This window comes from Lagopus muta, chromosome 3 (assembly GCF_023343835.1).
Source record: "Lagopus muta isolate bLagMut1 chromosome 3, bLagMut1 primary, whole genome shotgun sequence".
Taxonomy (NCBI): Eukaryota; Metazoa; Chordata; class Aves; order Galliformes; family Phasianidae; genus Lagopus; species Lagopus muta.
In genome coordinates, this window is record NC_064435.1 from 77,379,146 (window position 1) to 77,393,677 (window position 14,532).

General features: G+C 34.5%; 1 long non-coding RNA gene across 2 annotated transcripts in view; it reads left to right on the forward strand.

Annotated features, from left to right (window-relative positions):
* Positions 1 to 14,329, forward strand: part of LOC125691119 (uncharacterized) — a 38,143-nt gene extending 23,814 nt beyond the window's left edge. Inside the window, exons 3-5 of one of the 2 annotated variants that reach the window (XR_007375924.1) lie at positions 4,311 to 4,697; positions 11,212 to 11,286; positions 13,003 to 14,329. This is a non-coding gene — a long non-coding RNA (uncharacterized LOC125691119). Of the gene's footprint in view, positions 1 to 4,310; positions 4,698 to 9,543; positions 12,061 to 13,002 lie in introns of those variants that run through there. The other variant, XR_007375925.1, reaches the window with a different exon arrangement.
* The last annotated feature ends 203 nt before the right edge of the window (positions 14,330 to 14,532 follow it).

Below are 14,532 nucleotides of genomic sequence, written 5' to 3' on the forward strand. Positions count from 1 at the left end.
TAGACTGTTGACAACAGTGAAACATTTTCTTTTGTATTTCCACAGACAGCTACAATTGTCTCATGTCTTCCTCTCTTAGGAGTCACTAGTTCATAGTTTTACCTGTTGTTTTCTTCTTCGCTAAGCAGCTTAAGGAACAGTTCAATTTCTCAAGGTCTGGAAATTTTTTTACATTTGCTTTTATGAGGGCTGCTTCATAAGTAAAACCTCCTAGTTTATTACATTGGTTCATGAGGTCAGAGAGAGATGTTGGTATTGTAGCAGAGGTTGAACCTTCCCACCAATATTCTGTTACATTTTGTCTCCATGTGACAGATGGCAGCAGAGGGGCAGTCTGACAGAATGGCGTGTGACATGGAAGTGTGTATGAAATAAAGGTGTGACATTGAATTCCTCCATGTGGAAAAAATGGCACTCGCTGATGCTTGCTGAGCATTTATAGAGACCGAAGAGTGGATGTGAGTGCACTGAGGCAGTGGGTGGTTTGTTTCAGCAATGACGTCACGCCAACTATGAAACTGTGAATGACCTCAATTGATACAGATTTTTATGTATATGACATACAGGCTTTTGCTTATGGCTGGAGAAAATGCACAGCTAATAGTAGTGACTCCGAAAAATATTGTTTTGTAGACAAGAATTTGCTCCATCGAGAAGTAGTATTGCTCTCTTTGCATCTCTTGTAGTTTCCATGGAAATAAATAGAAGGCATTACCTTCAGGGTGGCCTATGTGCTATTTTTTTTTTCTTTTATGACCTAGTGGACTACTTCAAGCATCCACAGTAAAAAGTGTCTCATAGTCCCCATGCCAGAAGAGAAACCTGCTGTTGCTGTTCTTACTGTCACTGTTTGATTACATAGCATAAAAATCACTGTCCAGTAGGCAAGAGCACACCATCAGCACTGTCTGCCAAAATGACATGGAGCAACTTTGATCCCATCTCCCGCTGTGCTATGCTCCAGGATGGCACTCACAGAAAACAAAATGACCATAGCTTGCTGTCAAGCTTAAGATTCTGTACTATAAATATGTTGTGGATAATACTCTTCTATACCATTTCCTTAGAAAATAAAGGCTCCTAGCGAAACATATAAATAATTTGAGAAGAGTTTTGCTGTTGTGAAAAATAGAATAATTTTAACTTTGTTATCAATTTTGTTGATTTATATCTGTTAATGTTTTGTTTTTTTTTTTTAAGTACAGGCAAAACCTCAGTCCTTAATCAAAGAAAAAAAAAAGCAGTTGAAATCAAGGCTTGCTTGTATATAATCTCTCTCTTCCCCATGTTATTTGTAACTGAAATTGTTTTCTGATGTTGTATAGTTAAAAGAGACTAGATCTGTTCTTGGACATGATGCTGATCTTGCAGAAAAGGTACACATGCAATTAATTTTATGCATACAGGTACAGACCAGTCACCAGCGAAATTTATCATATGACATGAAGTGGTAATATGATAGGTAATATATCCCAAGCTTGTTTTAAATATGCTACATCTAAACGAGGTACAATCTTTAGTTTTCTTATTGCAGTTTCTGCTGTGGTTAATAACAGTCAGAATCAGATTTTTAATGTTCTTGGTTGGAATCTCCCAATGTATTTTAGGCTGAAGCTTGTTTCAGTGTAATGGATGTATTTATTCCTGGGAGAGGTTTTGTGAGGAGCAAGTATAATTGCAAGGTAGATTTGATGCTGCAGTTGGAAACATGACATTTCTATCTTGTGGGAATTCTTTTCTTCTTTCCTCTGTGTTGTGTCACTTCCCCCGTCAGAAGGTTTCAGCAGAGTTCAGACCAAAGAGCACAACTAGTTCTCCACATACACAGTGCAAAAAAACTCAGAGGACCTTAAACTCCTCAGCTATACGAACGTGTTTGAGTGGAAGTAGTTTTTGTTTTGATGAAATATTAGTTAAGACTGACTTTTCTCTTGCTTTCTCAGCACAGCGTAATTCATACTTCCTTTTACACGTACATAGACTTGTTTGTACAGCCTTCCAGAATAAAGGTTATCAAGATAAAATGTAAGCTCCCAGATAAGGTTGGAATAGGGCAAGAAATGAGGTAAACGATACTGTGAACCCTCTTGTAGTAAGGATAGGTGACAGCAACAGACAAACTGCTTCTGCGTTTGACATAGGATTTAAAGCCTCTCTCACCATGGTAGATCCCTAAAGAGGCATCACAGGGCTTTTCACAGTGTGTCAAAAATCAGTATAACAGCAGTGGAATATAGCAGTAAAGGAGTGGTAGAAGGCTCTCAGGTTAGTAGGGTGAGGGTTGGGGAGTTGAGAAAAGTATCAGGCATTGGTGGAGGCTGGAAGGAAAGGGTGGGAATCAAGTGACCGAGGGGGAATTTAGAAGGGCAGGGTGTCTTATTTTTTTTCCCCTCTTTCTAAGGTAGCTTGCAACCCCTTTCATTAATCTTATCTTGAAAGTTCAGTACAAGTTTAAACAAATTTCAATTTCAGAGCTGTTCTCTTTTCACTTCTGCTCTTGATTGAACCTGTTCAGGTCCCTGAGCCTCCTGTGATGCTTTTGCATGAGAGGGAGGGAGGGGAAAGGGTGTGCAAGGGTTGGAGCTGGGAAGGAAGGAAGAAATGGATGAAGAAAAAGAGAAAAGAAGTTGGGGGGGGGGGGGGAACAGAAGGAAAGAAGGAGGGAAGAAAGGGAAGAAAGATAGAGAAGAAGGAAGGAAAATAGTCTTTGACATTGCAGAAAAAAAGATGGGAATAGACAAGGATGGAGAGAGGAAAGGTGAAGGGAATTGCATGTGGAAGGTTATCAGTCATTGGCTATTGGTGCTGCTCTGGGGAAAGAGTTCCTTTTCCCTTTCACCCCAATCCCTGCAGCTATCTTGGTAGTTTGTTCTATGATAGAACTGTACTATGGTTGCTCTGAATCCATATCCTGTTATCTCTACCACTGTGAAAGTATTCTTCATAGTATTCACTGTGAAAGTATATCTTCATGTATTTAACATTAATGCAAGGGGTTAGAATTGCTGTAATGTAGTTTGGTGCAGTAAATTGCTTGAAATATCTGGGCAAATCTGAAAAAATTTTGATCTTCTATCCTCTTACTATAAGAGCTGAATTGGCAAACAAATGAAAAAGTGCATAATCTCCTTATCGTAGCTTTTTTTATCAAACATCTTCAAACTATGTACGAAAAGAAGGGAGGAAATAGAGGCATGAAGAGTTTGTTTTGTTTTTGTTTTTCTCTTTTTCTTTTAGTATAAAACACATCAATGGCAAGTGTGGAAAAGACTTTGCAGTGCATGAACATTTGTCAAGGAAAAGAAAGACTGTTCTTAACAGCAATGTTCTGCAGTTCTAGACACCCAGCATCATTGCCTGATTAGTATCTGACATACAGTGAGGCCCACTAATAGCTAAATAGTTCCTAGGGAAGGAAGGAAAGTAAAAGGGAGCAGGGTGAGATCAATGAATAAACATCTTTGTGGTGACATTCTCATCATAAGAGCTGGAAACTGGAAGTTTGAAACAGTCCTTGCATGTTAAGTCATCAGTAATTTTCAAACATCACCCTCAATAAAAGATATGGGTCTGATAGATTGTGGTGGAATGTTGATTCTCTCTCTTCTCTGCATTGCTTGATGGTATTGGTACACAAAAGTGACATGTCCTCTGCATCCCTACCCATTTTTTTAACCAGTAAGTATTCTAGCATGAAGTTTTAAATATTTTATACCTAGAGTGCCTTTTTCATTAAGAATACACTTTTATTTCCTGACATTGAGAAAATGGATCAGGATCATCACTTTAAAAAAATTCTGTTTAAATGCTGATTTTGAATGGCTGCCAGGACTGAATAAAAACTCCCTGCTGAACAAACACTATAAAAATCAATAGCATTCTTTCCAGGGAGGTATATTTATCTGGTCATGTCTCTTTGCATTTCACTGTAGTACTCTTTTTGTTTTAAAGCCTTTTTTCTTTCATAAAAGTGATGCCTTGTACCTATTTAAGCTAAAAAGAACTGTTGCACTCCATGAGCCTTGAATAAATAACTGATGAGCATAATTAAACAGGTGCTTCTTGAGGATCTTTCTAACCTTAATTTTCCAATATTGCAAGGAAAAGTTTGCAATTCTCTCCAACTCTATTATTTAACATATTACTGGCTTGCAAATATTTATATGTATATGAATAGAACCTCTTGTCCATAACTTCATGTTTCTTTGCATTCTCCTTATACTCCTCTTTCCTTGTTTTTTTTTTTTATTTTTTTATTTTTTTTATTTTGTTGGTTGGTTGTTTTTTTTGTTTCTTTCTTTGTTTTGCAGGTTTAGTCTTTGCTGAGAATTGACTTCTTTCTGCTGTTTCTTGGGAGATCCCTGCGTCTAACCAGACCTAAATTCAACCTGTTTACTGTGACAGTACAGTAAAGTCTTTCATTTGAGCTGCCCTTCTGATCACTTATTTACTTGTGGACAGAGATACAATTAAGCATTTTAAATTAACTCAACACATTTGCACTGAAAGAAGTTAATAAACACGTTCACAATACCAAGGAGATAGCATCTTACACCAGGACAGTAACAAACAAGATGCTGTATAGCAGTAATTTCTCAAGCCAGAAGGACATATGGGAAAAATCCACGACTTTACATCCACAGACAACTGACATTCTTGAATACTATTTTTTTAAAATGTAAAACATCATATCCAAGGTATGAATAAATGGCAGCAATTAAAAAAAAAATTGAAACTTGTACTGTGTAAATGTATAGCTCTGTTTATTGATTCCTTTTTTTTTTTAATTTAATTTCAAATCATGGCAGGATGCTATGTTTTGGACCGGATAAAAATCAGATATCAGGCTTGTTATTATGTAATCAAATGTTTATAGTCTGTAACAAAACTGAAGGGATGCAGAGCTATCACACAAAATGGAAACAACTTAGAAGTTTTGGAACTTTGCTTTATGATCTGAGAGCAAATTCTGACATAGCTGGTGTCCCACCTAACTGAAGTGAACTCCACAATAACAGAGTAAGATGTAATGTTGCCTAAAACTTACAGGGAATTACACCTTTTTTCTCTTTTATCCTGCACAAGATATCTCCTTGTATATATTGTGAAGTACATTCAAGTAAAATTGTGAGAGACTGAGTAGTGTACACCATGGCCCTACAAACGTTTCTTCTGATACAAAATTAGGTTAAAGAGTTTCTCCCTGCTGTGTTGTGCACGTTACTCTTCACAGGATGTGCAATGGACTGGATCAGTGAAGAACAAAAGAAGTTATTCTTAACAAAAAATCACTTCAGTATTCTTGTGTATTGGCTAGATACCAGCAGCTGCAGTGGCACAGCCAAGGCAATGTAACAGAGGCAAAACATGGTGCAGACACTTTATCGTGTTTTGTTTACAGATTAATATATTACTAGAATAGCTTTACTTTACTTTCGAGGAATTCTTATGCACGTATTTCTGTTGTGTAAGAAAATAAATGTTTGGGATTATAAATTTCATGTTGTTGTAACACTGAGAAGAAAATATTTTTACAAAAGTTGGTCAGGTTGCAGTTAGGGGAGTGTTGGTGTCTTTTCTCAGGTGACAAGTGAAAGTCTGAGAGGAAACAGTCTCAACTTGTGACGAAATAGGCTTAAATTGGCTACTGAGAAATTGGCTATTTCTTAATGAAGAGGTTGGTTAGACTGTCCAGGATACTGGTGGAGCCCCTGTCTCTGAAAATGGTTGTGACATGTGAGTGTAGCACTAAGGGACATGTTTGTTTGTTTGTTTTAATAGGTCTTTATGGGACAGAATGGTGATCAGTCTTGATAATTTTGGTGGTCTTCTCCAGCTGAGATGATTTTGTGTTTCTATTAGGGATCATTCACAGAGAAGATCTGACTGATCTGAAGTGACTGTAAAATAGTTAGGAACTATATGGAACCTCCAACAAATCTCCAATATACAAAAGCATATTTCTCCACTGTTCTAGTGGAAAACACATTCTTGTACTAATGTTGACCTATGTAGCTATGTTAGCAAGGAAAACTAATGCTTTCTGATTTGCTCAGGTGAACTTGAGTCACAAAGTTCTGACTCCAACTTGAACACAGTAGGCAAATGAATGTTCTGGTCTAGGGAATAAATTCATTTTGAATTTTAATTCAAAATGAACTGCAGAATTAAAAAAAAAAAAATAAAAATTAACCTTTACATATTTTTAGAGAAACCTAATTCTGAATATATCAGATATTTACAATATTTTGAAAAAGTATTTTCATTAGTCAAGATAGTATTACTGGTTATAAAAGCACCTGCTTACTTTTCAATGACTTCAGAGAGATGTAAGTATGTAAGAAAACACTTAAGCTCATACTTGAGTAGTTTTTTGCTCACATGAGAAATTTAATTAATAAGTGCTAGATATATTCATGAATAAAATTAGAAGTTTCTAAATTTTTAATGAATAAGTTAATTGTTCTTTGATATAGCAAAATGATCCATTACTGAAACTATTCCCATGAGTACTTTGAAGATTTATATTTCAGCCTCTTACAATATCAGAGCATTCTAAACATTGAGTACTGTTAGTACAACATTTTCCCTTTTGTTAGTGGAAGTTATTTCTGTGAATCTGTGAGAAAAGATCCAATGTAAGAATGCCCTTTTTATCTTCCTACCCAATTATTCTTTCATAAATAAAACAAATAAAATTTTTCAGCACAAAACTTTTCAGGCATAATTCACACTTTTTTCTTTTGAAATTAAATATATATCTCAGCAAACACTTCCTTGTTTAATGCTCAAAGCTATGAATACAACATAAAAGGTAAACAATAGCTTTTATTTTCTGTATTTATAAGCAGGCACTCAATCTGAGTTATTGATTACGAATTATTATGAAACAATAAGCACAGATAGACTAACAAGAAAGTGAAAAAAAAACATGGAAAAATCCACTGATTCAAGTTCTGTTTGTGTAGTTTTAAGAACTCAGACAAACAGTAGCTAAATTGAGAAAATAAAGGGCTTTTTTTTTTTTCACTTTTTTTTTTTAACTTGAAATTTCCTTGTAGAACTTGTGTCATGGGAAAGTGTTTAAACAGCTCTGTAAAATTCAAAAACTGTATAAAGCCACATGAACAGAGTAACACTTGAGGCTGTACTACCTAATTCAAAGCAGCCATTCTTACTGCTTCAGGGAATAAATTCCTTGACAGCTGGGATCAAGGGAAAATCACTGTCCATGGAATACCAAACATAAAAAGCACTATGTAGAGGTAATGCTTTACAGGGTTATGTATTGCTACAAATACTGTATTGGATGATATAGACCACTGCTTTGTTCTGGTCTAGAAATCATTGTGGTCTCTGTAACAGTTACCTCAGCCGTGCTGCTCAGAAATGCTGTAGGGATAAATGTTCCGGTGGGTTCTCTGCTCCTCTGCCAACCAAACTGTAGAAGGGCATTGTTACTCTTAAAGAAAGTCCTTAATGAAATAATCAAACCTGTAAGGTATTTGACTCCAGGAACACAGGCACATAAAAATTTGCTTGGATGCTGATTTTTTTTTTATTTTATTTATTTATTTATTTTTCAGTGAAATTGCTTAATGTTTTTTGTTCAGCTTGTTCTTACTGACTCTCTAAGCCAAATGCTGGTTATCAGCATACTCATAAATCAAATATTTGAGGAACAGGCTTCCAAACATTTCAAACACAGGACAAATATGACGGGAGCGTCAGTCCCAACCAAAACTGAAAATCACTGTTAACTTGTCTTTTGAATACAGATTTATTTAGAAAATTCTGATGAAGAAAAAAAAAAGAAAAGAAAAAAAAAAAGAAAAGGCACTTGCTAAAAAAATAAGAGAGAAAGGGAAGAAAGGAAAAGGATGTGGGGGACTCCATCATGGCAGACTTTTCAGAGAAAAAAAAATCTTGAAAGTGCCTCTGACAGCTCCAGTAGTAATCCTAACTGCCAGCACAGTAGTGGTGAACCCCTGTGTTCCCACCAAAAACATCTTTTCAGATGTGCTGCCATGCGAATTTGAACTGTAAAAATGTATCCGTTGTGATGGCACTGTTCTCATAGGGTTCATCCCTGTGTAAAAAAAAAAAAAAGTCAATGGTCCTGGATAAACACTAAAGAAGCAATGATGCTAATGGATGCTAATGTGTGCATTTTGTATGTGGAAGTCCAACCTGCAGTTTCAAGCTCAGTTATTTGCCTTGGAAAAACAGTGCATTTTTCTATGACAAATGTTTTCAGTTAATTTCTGTTGAAATGGTTTTTTTCCCCTTACCGTCTTTGGTGATGCTTATGTTTCATTATTTTGAAGGTTAAGGAAGTCCAGACTTGCTTTTGTGTAATAAATTAAAGACATCTCTATACATTCATGACTCTGGTTTCATATAGTGGAGAAAAAAAAAGGATTCTGTCGTTGTTGCTGTCCTTTGCAGGCTGGAGTTGTTGTGTAACAGCAGGTGCCTTTGAAAGAAATGCTGTTGGCACTTGTGAAGGCAGACTGCCCACAGCTGCATCTTTTTTGTTTTTTCTTTTTACTTAGGGAAAGGCCATTGTTTTGCGTTTTTTGCTGTTGTTGTTTGTTTTGTTATGAGTAAATCCATGGGAATCTCTGAAGAAAAGCTCAGGCAGATTAAAAGACACAATAGGCTTAAGAAACATGACAATAGTGGATGCTACAGGTCATTGGTTGCATTTAAGTATATACTTATACTTAATATTGTCCCAATGGTTGTCTAAACCCAGCAATCCTAAAATTGCACTGTACTGTTTTTATAGTATTATTATTATTACTACTATTTCTTACATGTTCCGATGCTTAGAAATTACTAAGCACTCTTTTTCATTTACAGTGTCTTCTGTAATAGTATATGGTCATAATGAAGCCGACAGAACTGAAAAAGAATTAGGAGCCTAGACCAGAAATCTGCACTGCCTAATTTCTCAGATTACTCCCTTTATTTCAAGATAAAAATTTTGGAAATGAAATAATACACAGCACTAGTTAAAATTTCTACCATTGTGTACAGTGATAGGTCTCACATTTTGTATGCCAGTTCATGTAAGGGCTGATTTACACCTTTACATATACCAGAAATCTAGGCCAGTTCACAGATAAATTTAAAAGTATCAGATGATGCATTTTTTTTTTTTGAAATTTGGGTACCATTTCTGTGTTGAAGATGATGTCACTAACTAAAATTCAAGGTAATTATTACTTTTGCTTGCTAAGTCTGCAAGATGAATCAATTAGAGGGAAGTCTGCATGCAACATTTGAAATCATTAGTAGTGAAACTACACTGATGTTGATATTTTGTACTGGTGTCAAAGCATTTTCTTCCTATTAAACCCTTTAATTTATTCTGAAATTTTCCAGTACATAAAAATATAGCATTGAATTAAAACAAGAATCAAGTGAAAAAAAGTTATGAATAATATTAAATATTTCTGTCTTATTAAAATTAAATGCTGTAATACTTGCATAAAATGAGAGATGTTTAATTTTTTCCTATTGCTTTTTTCTTTGTAGGTAACATATTTTGACAAAAAAAAAAAAAAAATGTTGCAAGAAGGATGTAGCACATAAGATTTTTCTTCTGGATTCTTCTGAAGGTTTCAAGAAACTGCATTATAATATAATAATGCATTATGATTGGTAAAAAAAACTTCATTCGTCTTATCCTACTGAGGAGCTGCTTCTAACAAAATATGAAACAACATTCTCATCTTTCCCATGATTGTGTCAAAAATCAGAGGTTCAGAGATAAAATACGTATTGGAAAATAAATTGTCAGAATTTTTTTTGCATCTCTATTTTAACAGCACTTAAATGACTTGGGAAAGCATTTCAGGAAAAATATTTTTTTTTAGAAAATAAACAAGCAGGAAAAAAAAAACCACCCTCAACATCTGAAGGGTTAGAACTTTAACATTAGAAGAAGGGATAATTGCGACAAATATTTATTGTTCTGTTGATTTGCTTGACTAACTCTAACCCTCAACAGTAAGTGCTTTGTGCTTTCATTCAGTATTTTATTTGTTAGCAAATATTCTAAGGGAAGTGTAGTCCCCTGTGCTTTGCAGATGACCTCAGGAAGTATAGTTACGTAGAATAAAATCATAGACAAAAACTGGGTCTTTTCTTAACAATGAATATCTTCATTATGTAGCTATGGGGATGATTTCAATTAAAAAAATATATATATATCTGATTGGCAACTAATTTCTTGCTTAGCCAAATAAAGAAAATCCAGATCTGATTTTATTTTTTGACTAGAGCTGTGACTTATTTGACTTAAAAAAAAAAAAAAAACAAACTTTAGTATGAAGAAGAAAGCTTTGTTTGCCTCTGTCTTTCATTATCAGTACTTCAAAATTCGAAGCGTCACCTGTTTCACTCTGTTTTTCTTTCTGAATAATTTTTTTTCCATAACATACAAGCTGGTATGAAAATCTATCTACTTACAAAGTGGTTAGTATTCATTTTTTTGGTTTCTAGGTTGTAAGAAAGGCAGGGCACTGAGAGATAAAACTGGAGAAGGAGGAAGGCTGATGATGAGATGTTCTCAATTGCATAGCATAGCATAACTATATTCTAACAGAGCAAATTTTTGTCATCTTGAAGGCCGTGGTAAATATAACACAACACTGAAAATGATGCACAAAAATACAGCTTATTTATTAAAAAAGTATATTCAAATGTGTATAATGTAGAGACAGATATTTAAATATGGATAATACAAAGACAGACAGAAACGAAGGGCATTTGTCTGTTACTCCCTTTATCAAAAATCAGGAAGCTGTTCCTCCTGCGCTCTATCCCAAAGACATTTTATCCTTGGTTTTTAGTGTATCTTCAGAGCAAGTGATTTATGTAAGCCCTGCATATTTGTGTGTTTTGTCATTGAAGAGGTCACTGATTTAGCTATACTTTTGCTTGCTTGCAGTCAAAATACTTACTGATTTTGAATACAAAGAGTTTTTACTCAGGTTAAAACATCCTCTTCACCCACATGTTGGGATTTCTTTTTTGTTATTAATTTAATTAGAACATTGTAATACTACTTCTTCATACAGCATTTCAGCTTTCTTGATGAGCTGTTTTGAGGCAAAATAGCATTTTATGCCTTCTAGAATGATATTTGAACTTGTACAGCTCTCATCTGACACAGATCCTTGTATTTCTCCTAAATGACAGACTGATCACTCATTGTTCAGCAGTGTAAATGGAATTCAAACAGAGTTTTTAACTACATGCCAGCTGAGACCAAAGGTACAGTACTTTTGACAAATGACAATTTTGGTGTATCTAGTTTGTAGAATAGCCTTTGGGAGTTACCTGTGTGATAACATTGCTCTGTTGGTCAATTTACTGTACTTTTTTTAATCATATGCATTGATTTTCTTAAACGTACAAAAGGAAGGTAAAACCAAACAAACTTTCTTAAGCAAAAATTTCACAATATGCCATTTAAGAAAGCCAACTCTAATTACCAGTCATGCCAAATTATCAAATTCTGTTGTGGAATGTAGCAACCACATTTCTTCATAGTCAATTCAATATTTTTGCTCAAGTTTAAATTGACTACTTGGAAAATGAATGAAAAACATATTTCAAACTGAATTTCAAGGCAGCTGGCTGCTTAACAGGAAAGTTGAGTAGCAGACTAGTAATGCTTGAGAGGTTCTCCAGAATCTTGAAAGCATCCAAAAGTATGATGATTATAAATTTTTACAAGTTTTATGTAATTATGTATGACATTTAATAGAAACCTTCCAAAGTGGCTGCTTGAAGCATATCTGAACTCAAGTGAAATTAACTGTTAAGTGTACACTTCAAAAAGAAATCCTTTGTTTTGTACATCTGATGTTACAACAGTAATTTTAACAAAATAATCTAACTGTAATTAAAATAAGCTGTGAAATATTACCTATTTTTAAATTAGTTATTTGGAATTTGGTCTTGTTCAACTTTATTCCTAATTTTACATTGCCACATTATTCATCTCTAATGCAGATACTTGGTACTTTGATGTCATTTTCTTGCTGCTTTATCTGCCAAACCTTTGATATAGTAAAAAATGTTTCAATTGCATCACTAAAAAATTGAGATTTTGTGCTCCGTCTTCATTAGTTTGATGTCTTAATGACAATGGGACAGTATAAGAATCTGTGGAAACAAGTTTTATATTCACTGTGCTTAGCTATCAGAATCAGAATGTTATGGCTTTATGAACACATCTTTTTCATCCCTAACCCAACCATCTATTTTAAAACAGAACTCTCTTAATCACAAAAATAAATCTTCTATCTTCAGACAGGGCCTATTATTCAATGATACAAAGATTCTGTGTATGTCTATACAAAATACAGAAGACATGAATCAATAAGAACTTTGTATCATTGTTTAATCACCTTGAAGCAAAGACTATGTAGAAGAAAACATGAAACCCGCATGGAACACTTTCTTGAAGATTCTGCATAGCCTTCATTTCTGTTACAATACAGCAAGCTAATCTATTGAAAGCTTACCCAAACCTTTTCATGTAATATTCCCACAGCAAAGTCTAAACCTAATTACACATTGTAAATTGTTTATTACAGCTTTCAATTCTTCTTGCATTTGAAAAGTAAAAAGAAAAACAAAACCAACAATGAGAAATTTAAATAATCTAACTTTTCTATTAGAAAGCATACTACTTTTTTCTTTTTAATATCAGCACTAAAGTTACTGTTAACAGATGAAAAATGTGTGAGTACTAATAGTGAAAGAGGTTTCAAGGCTCACAGAATGGTTTACTGAAGAAAATCAGAGTAAATTTTATGAAATAATGGCTAGAAACAATATGGAAAATACTATCATTGAATGCTTTGTTGTGGATCAATCATAGAAGGGATTTTTGGTAATTATACATCTGCATGAGCAGAGAGAGCAATTTTGCAATTAAAATAGTTCTTATGTGCGTAATCCATTTTCTTTTCTTTCCAGGCCTATTAATAGCAATGTTAGTGGCAACAGACCCAGGTAGGCTTTCATGTGAAGTGGTGAGGCAATTTATGCTTGTGTGGGCATGCACACACTCTGCGTGTTCCTCAGCTAAGAAACTGCAAGTGTGCACAAGTGTCATGGGGCTAGAATGTAAGATTCTCTGCATAACCCTCTAATTTTGGAGGATCTTTCTTCTTCTTCTTACACTTCCCTCAGCTGCTTGTTATTCTCACTTAGTCTATCATGAGAATTTATTTTGCAAATTACAATCCTGAATGCTACTTCTTGAAGTTGTGATTTTCTGTAGCAGCAACAGTGCGTAAGAACAAAAGTTTATCTGGAGCCTCTAAAAAAAGTGTGCAATTCTCATTTTCTTCAAGAAATCTAAAGCCCATGAAGAAAACATTAATCTATAATTCATCATTATCTTGGCTTCCCAGTCCCTTCCAAAAGTGAAGCATGCAGGAAATGTGGCCATTTTCTTATTTTGAGAAATCATTCTTCTGCACATCCAGGACTAAGTGACTGAGAAAATCAGTCAATGCCTTGGCCTCTGTCGGTAAATAAGTGTTTCCAAAATGGTTTGTTCAGGGGTTTTTTAAGCCTTTTATGGACGGAAGAATTAATCTCTGGAGAGATTAATTACTGCTGCATGTATATGAAAACACTGAAGTTCACAAGTATCTCACATGAAGCCTTTTTGCTTTCATTTAAAGTAATGCAAATTATTCAGCTTTAACAGCTGCTATTAGTAAATAATAAACCATTTGACTTAAATCCTTTCTGAAATACACTGGCACAAGACTAGGTTATTTTATTTGGGCTATGCCTGTGTTGTGGTGGAGGTTAGCTTCCTAGCTTATCATTCCAGTCATTATCTGCTTCTCCAGCTGTGGCAAGTGTCTTGGTTGGTGGGTAATTTTTCCAGAAAGAGTCAAATGTTTTAAGTATGTGTGATGCTATAGGCACACACTATAAATTCGTTCTATGGGGAGGCTATTATTCTCTTTAAATAGTATGTGTAAAGATAAAATCTAAAATAAGTTTCGTATTTTACAGTCACATTTACCTACTTTGTGTGGATGTTTGATTAGACTTAAGGCTGAAAGAAGGCACTAAATAAAAGAAACAATAGTGACATTTTAACACAGCTGTTATACAGTGTTACAGCTAACTCCAATTGGAAAATGCAGCTCTTACCATATTTCATTGAGTCAACTGAAAAACTGATAGCTTTATAAATGTCAAACTTTAAAATTCAAAATTAGTGTCCAGACTGGTGTATGCACACTCTAAGACTGTGTGTGTGTCAGCAGGGGGGTCTGACAGTAAGTGTGGAAAGAGGGTTTGAAAACTGAAGGGTCTAATTCTGTAACGATCAGCTTCACATTTAAAACATGCTTCTCTCACTCATTTGGTGATTATAAAAAATATTCTAATGTCTGTATTCAGTGTATTCATTTCATTCTTTTGAATGAATATAGTGATTTAACATATGCCATCTCAGCACTGGATTTTATGTTAATCAAT